This window comes from Peromyscus leucopus, chromosome 14 (assembly GCF_004664715.2).
Source record: "Peromyscus leucopus breed LL Stock chromosome 14, UCI_PerLeu_2.1, whole genome shotgun sequence".
Classification (NCBI taxonomy): Eukaryota; Metazoa; Chordata; class Mammalia; order Rodentia; family Cricetidae; genus Peromyscus; species Peromyscus leucopus.
Window position 1 is genome coordinate 54,907,488 of NC_051075.1, and position 5,797 is coordinate 54,913,284.

Below are 5,797 nucleotides of genomic sequence, written 5' to 3' on the forward strand. Positions count from 1 at the left end.
CGTAATTCTGGATTACCGTTGATTAATGAGAGGGAGGCCTGGTACCTCCAGCCGCCGCCATGGCAGCCCCACAATTATATCCCAGCTGATCAGTAATTGGTGCATCACGAGATGATTTCTCTCTCAGCTGCCTCCTCCCAGCTTCTCCTGCCGGCTCCACAATTAGCGCTATTGCTCATCCCTTCCCAGCCCAGGCAGATTTCAGAGAGCTGCTCCCCGGCTAGGAGAGACTGTGGAGCAGGATGGAAGACCCCGCTCCCAGGCAGGGTGCTGATAGCCGGGTTGGGGGAGCTGACGGATGCATCATGGTGGGGACATGGGGCTGGCGAGACCTCAGTGTCTGAGATCCGAAACTGTCCCCATTGTCCGGTTCTTCCAAGCAAGTCTGACCCTTCATCCCCCACTCGAGATCAGGAATGGGAAATGGAGACCTGGAGAAGGACAGTAGCCCTGGGGGGGGGGGGGGGGGGGGGAGAGCGGTTCCTCAAACAATAGTCTATAATAGTGTGGCGACATGTGCCACAGCCCAGGACAAAACTGCAGAGGATTACTATAGACTACTATGCATTTGTGCTCCCAGGGTGGGGAGCGACCACATGCAGGAATGTGCAGAGAGATAACTCAGTGCCAAGGCCTCTGGCCCTGGATTCTGGCACCTGCTTCCTGACCATTCTTTCCACTTCCACACTTCCCAGGTTGGATTCCTAACAGGCCCTTCTACCCCAGCTGACAAGCCACTCGCTGCCCCGCCCCCCAGAAGGTCCATGTCTTCAGGTACCCCACCTCTTTGCTCTATGAGTCCTTGCTCTGATCATCAGTCCCCTCCTAGCTCTGGCTCCCGCCTCCTGCCCTAGGCGACCCCCATTTCTCCGCCCCATTGTTCCTTCATGCAGGACTCTCTTACTGCCCAGGAGCCCCACCTGGACCGCACCCCCAGAACCAGTATGGTTTCCGCCCTCCTTCTCATCCCCAGGAGGCAGCAGATTCCAAAGCAGAACTTTCAGGGATGCTTTCTGGGAATGGGAGAGGTTGGAAGGTGGGGCTGCTCAGAAACCTTTCGCATCGAAGGCTCCCGTGGCTACCGAGCCACCAAGCAGGGCCTCTGAGCCTCGCAGCTGCCTCAGCCATGTTCTTTTTTTATCTACTTAGGGTGGTCAGCAGGGTCACGGCAAGCCGGAGAAGCAATGTTAATAGCTCTGGGCTCCACGTGGCGGCCATTCAGGGGAAAAAAAAAAAAGCTGCAATGTTCTCTCTGCCACATTAATCAGAGAAACACATCGAGAGCCGGTTGCGTGGAGACAGCTTTCCTCGTGGTACCTGCCCTGCATGCTAATCACCTCCCCGGCTGGCAGTGAGTCAGCTCTGAGCCTTGGCTGGCTGGCAGCAGTGAGGACAGGCCAGAGGCACCAGATCCGCTCAGGTGTCACAGCCAGAGCTGTGGCACCTTGCACCTTACCCAGATGCCCCACACCCCAATGCCCCTTGTCCACCATCATCCATCCCCTGGCATAAATTCTGGACCACTTCTCTTGCCACTTAAGACTTCCCTCCCAGACCCAAAGGGAATTCTCTAGAAACTAATTTCTGAACAGAGTCTGATTAAAGTGAGAGGAGACTCACTGCCGGGCACTTGGATAACAATGACATCACCTTAGATGGTGTTCGGCGTGCGGCAGGCAAACATAAGCAGTCTAGACAGATTAGCTCATTTGGTTCTTATGTAACCTTACAGATTATTCACGGATATGACTCCGAGTTTACAGGTATGCTCACACCGGGAAGTTTAGGAACCAACCCAAGGTCACATACCTGTCACTAACTCAAGGACACTGAGCCATTGCCGAGTCCCACTGCCTGATCTCCTGAACACAATAAAGCCTCTGAATATTTTTACATGTACAAGTCATTCATGTGTTCATATAGCAACTATTTGTTGAGCACCTACTGTATGCCAGGCACATAAAAGGCACCAGGGAGGTACCAGTAAATGAAAGGGACCACAGACTCAAGGGGAGGTTGACACAGATTCCACAGAGTTGTCGTTGATGAACAATGTGGTGAGCGCCGTGTAGAACCAGTTCCCATGAAGATGGGTATTGGTGGATTCCTCGTTTCTTCTCAGGGGTCCAGGAGGCTTCCTTGAAGAAATGACGCACAGCAAAGACTGGTATTTCTCACAGTCTTTGTGCCTAGACAGTGGGGGCAGTGGCCACGGGGTGTTGGCAATAGAAACAGCAAAAGCAATTTGTTTAGAAAGTCAGGCACGCCGGGCGTTGGTGGCACACGCCTTTAATCCCAGCACTCGGGAGGCAGAGGCAGGCGGATCTCTGTGATTCGAGCAGCTGGCTACAATGAGCTCCAGAAAGCGCAAAGCTAACAGAGAAATGTCTGAAAAAAAAAAAAAAAAAGAAAGAAAGAAAGAAAGTCAGGCTCCCCATCAGGTGTGGTGTCAAATACTTGTTACCCCAACATTCCGGAGGTGGAGGCAGGAGGATCCAGAATCCCAGGCCCGACGGGGCTGTTCCATGAGACCCTGTCTCAAAGAAGAAACGCAAACTCTCAGGCTCCACCTCGACCTGCTGAGAACACAGGATTGTGCAGAGACCATGTGCCTTGGCCTGTTGACTTCCCGCTTCACCCTGGGTCTGGTGCAGGACCAGCACTCTTGGGGAGAGGGGAACAGGAAGGGCCTGAAGAAAGGCAGCGGGACAGTGGCCCTCTGGAGACCCTTACGGCTGGATTTTTTTCCCTTGGCTTCCCTGGTCCCTGCTTGGGGCACATCCCCTCTACCACAAGCCTGCAGGTGTGTGAGGGCGGAGTGGCCTGAGATGACCCGGAAGAGGACTGGCCTGTAGGTGTGGGAAGCAGTCAGGCCCAAAGTCATCCTTCAACCAGAAGCTTGGCCAGAGGGGTCCTGGAGGAGCAGCGAGTCACTGAGTTGAATCTTCAGGCCTGAGGTGGGTAAGCAGTAGACCTCTAAGGCTTAGAGGTCTCCAGTCCCCTGATGTGACAGAGCTTTGGTTTCCAGAAAGCACCAATTTAGACCATGAATCCTGTTGCTGGGGACGTTTCCTCCCCAGTGCCCAGAAAAGGACTCCAAAGACAACTCTTCCCTTGTCCTCTATGGTTTGCGGAGGATTTGAGGAGCCAGTTGGCTCTCCGGTAGAGATTAGTTGCTGGGCACAGGGTCTCTGGAGGTGGCCTCTCCCCTCCTCTGGAGAAAGCCCTGAAACGGATGTGATTGTAGCAGACCACTTGAAGCGGAAAGCAGGCAATGTCCTACAGAGAAGGCTTCCGTGCTCCTAGGAGCTTGCGGGGAGAGGCCGGCCGCTGTCTCCAGGCTCAACAGTTCCGATGGGTTGTGGCCACCCCTGCCGCCTAGAATTGTTGGCCTAGAAATGAGGCAGTGTTGGTGACGGCCAAACAGCCTCCAGGCCCCAAGTAAGTCCAGTGGCATTTATGGGGTGCATACTATGGCTAGACACGGCACAAGGCCCCTTGGTGTGTATCAGCTCCCGAGGCAACTGGTTTTCGGATCCCTCCTCCTGCCGCTCTGTCCACGATGTGGACGGCACCACAGCACGTCAAGATGTGGCGGTGACGCAGGCACAGATGGATGTTCCAGAGGAGTGTTCTGAAGGCCAAGTTCTGAGTGTCTTGTTATTATTATTCTTGTTGTTATTATTGCTATTCATTCATTTTTGGTTTTTGGAGACAGGGTTTCTCTGTGTACCTCTGGCTGTCCTAGAACTTGCTCTGTAGACCATGCTGGCCTCAAACTCACAGAGATCCTCCTGGTTCTGCCTCCCAAGTACTGGGATTAAAGGTGTGTGCCACCATCACCCAGATATATATTTGAATCACTGGTTGTCCTGGATTCATGGATGACCTTGAATTTAGGCAGTCAAAATGCTTTACCACTAGAATATACCGCTGACCTCTAAATTCTGATCCTCCTGCCTCTAACTACTGGGATTACAGGCATGCTCCACCACACCTATTTTTTATTTGTTGGTTTGTTTTGGTGGTCTTTGTTTTTGTTTGTTTGTTTGTTTCCGGTGCTCGAGACTGAATCCAGGGCTGTGTGTGGGCTAGGCAAGCACTCTACTTGACTGCCTTTTTTAAAGGGGTGCCTCACAGGAAGAAAGAAACCAAACTGGCTTGGGAATTCACCCTGGCTTTGCTGACAGCTGCTTTGAAACACACTCTGCCCTTGCCAGGGGTTCAGTATGTCATCCGTTGCAGGGATGCTTCTCAGGGCATCCCTCCTTCTTCTGCCCAGCTACCCTGGCTCTGTACTGGGCTTTCTATAGGATGCTAAAGGAAGGACCTGAAGGAAAAATGGGACAGTGACTATCACAGGAGGCGGATGTCAGGGACAGGTAAAGAAGAGAAAAATGGAGGACTCGGAGAGGTGACTCAGAGGTTAAGAGCACTGGCTGCTCTTCCAGAGGTCCTGAGTTCAATTCCCAGCAACCACAGGTGGCTCACAACCACTTGTAATGAGCTCTGGTGCCCTCTTCTGGCCTGGCAGGCTTACATGCAGACAGAACACTGTATACATAATGAATAAATGAAGAGAAAATGGAGCCTTTGAAAAGCCCTGGCCCCATTACTCACCTTATCCACCACCATCCCTGCCGGCATATGAACTTTGTCTTCTCTTATCCAGCTCGGAGAAGAGCGCCCGCCATCTGGTATTTCGTCAGCACTTAAGAAAGAACATGGATGTCAAAGATCAGGACGAGCCTCAAGACAGCCAGGGTAACAGGCTCCCTTCCTCAGGAGTTCCTAGAGCCTGGATTTTCCCTGGCTTGCTTTCCTTGCCCTGCCTGGGGCAGGACCCCTCTCCCACAGGCTGCTCTGAAACCTGCGGACCGGGAGACGGCCACAGGGTATAGTGACGCACGTTGACTCTGCGGCGGACAGACCTGAGTCCAGGTCAGTGTATCTGTTGGCTGTGTGGCCTTCTCACCCTGTTTATGACCTCATCTAGAGGGTGACATAGGCATCGGCCGTGAATGAGCTAGTGTACCCAGAACCTGGCTGCACTCTTGGCGCAGGACAGGCCTGTGACCCGTGTGTCTTGTCCCTCTTCCCTGTTCTTCCTTCTAGAACAAGGAAAGAGGAAGCAAAGACTCCTTGGAAATTGAAACCAGGCTCGTCACAGCCCTGGCAGCCACATGGGTCTCCAGGACAGAGGGCCCCTCTTTGAGAGCAGAGAACCCTGGAGGGCAGAAGGCCTTGTGTCAGCCCAGCCCAGCAGGACGGGCTAAGGAATGCAGTGCCAGGCAAGATGAAGAGCTTAGGGGTCTTGGCCTAGCACTGGGGACCGTTGTGCCCTGACTCCATTAGAGGCAGATTTGGCTCCAGCCAGAGGCCACAGTGCTGGCTCCAGCTTAGGCCTGACAGAGGGATGGCCGCCAACACAGAGGCAGGAAGAAAGCTGTTCTTACACTTTCCCACCCTTCTGGGGATCAGTGGGAACGGGGTGGGGTGGGGGGCAGACAAGGCATCTGAATTTGATGTCATTGTATCACTATATTCCCACTTTCGGGGGGCCCTCGCCCAGGCCTCCTGCAAGCCCCCAATGAAATGCTCCCCCTCTGTGAGGGCCTGCCTCTACACAGGCACTGTTGGACTTGGTGCAGAAGTCCAGCACGGGTCCCTCCAGTGTGGCAGTGGCCTTCTGATGTTAATTCAGGTGACATTCAGCCGTCTCACCCATGATTTCTCCTTGCCTAGTGGAAGCGGGTGGACTTGGGAGAGGGGTGTCTTCCAAGAAGCGCAGGCCTGG

At 53.7% G+C, this 5,797-nt stretch overlaps 1 long non-coding RNA gene across 1 annotated transcript; it reads left to right on the forward strand.

The window, feature by feature from the left end:
- Positions 1 to 502: 502 nt before the first annotated feature.
- LOC119089064 lies at positions 503 to 1,230 on the forward strand. The gene is made up of 2 exons (XR_005092912.1): positions 503 to 774; positions 1,150 to 1,230. It is a non-coding gene; the product is annotated as an uncharacterized LOC119089064 (long non-coding RNA).
- The last annotated feature ends 4,567 nt before the right edge of the window (positions 1,231 to 5,797 follow it).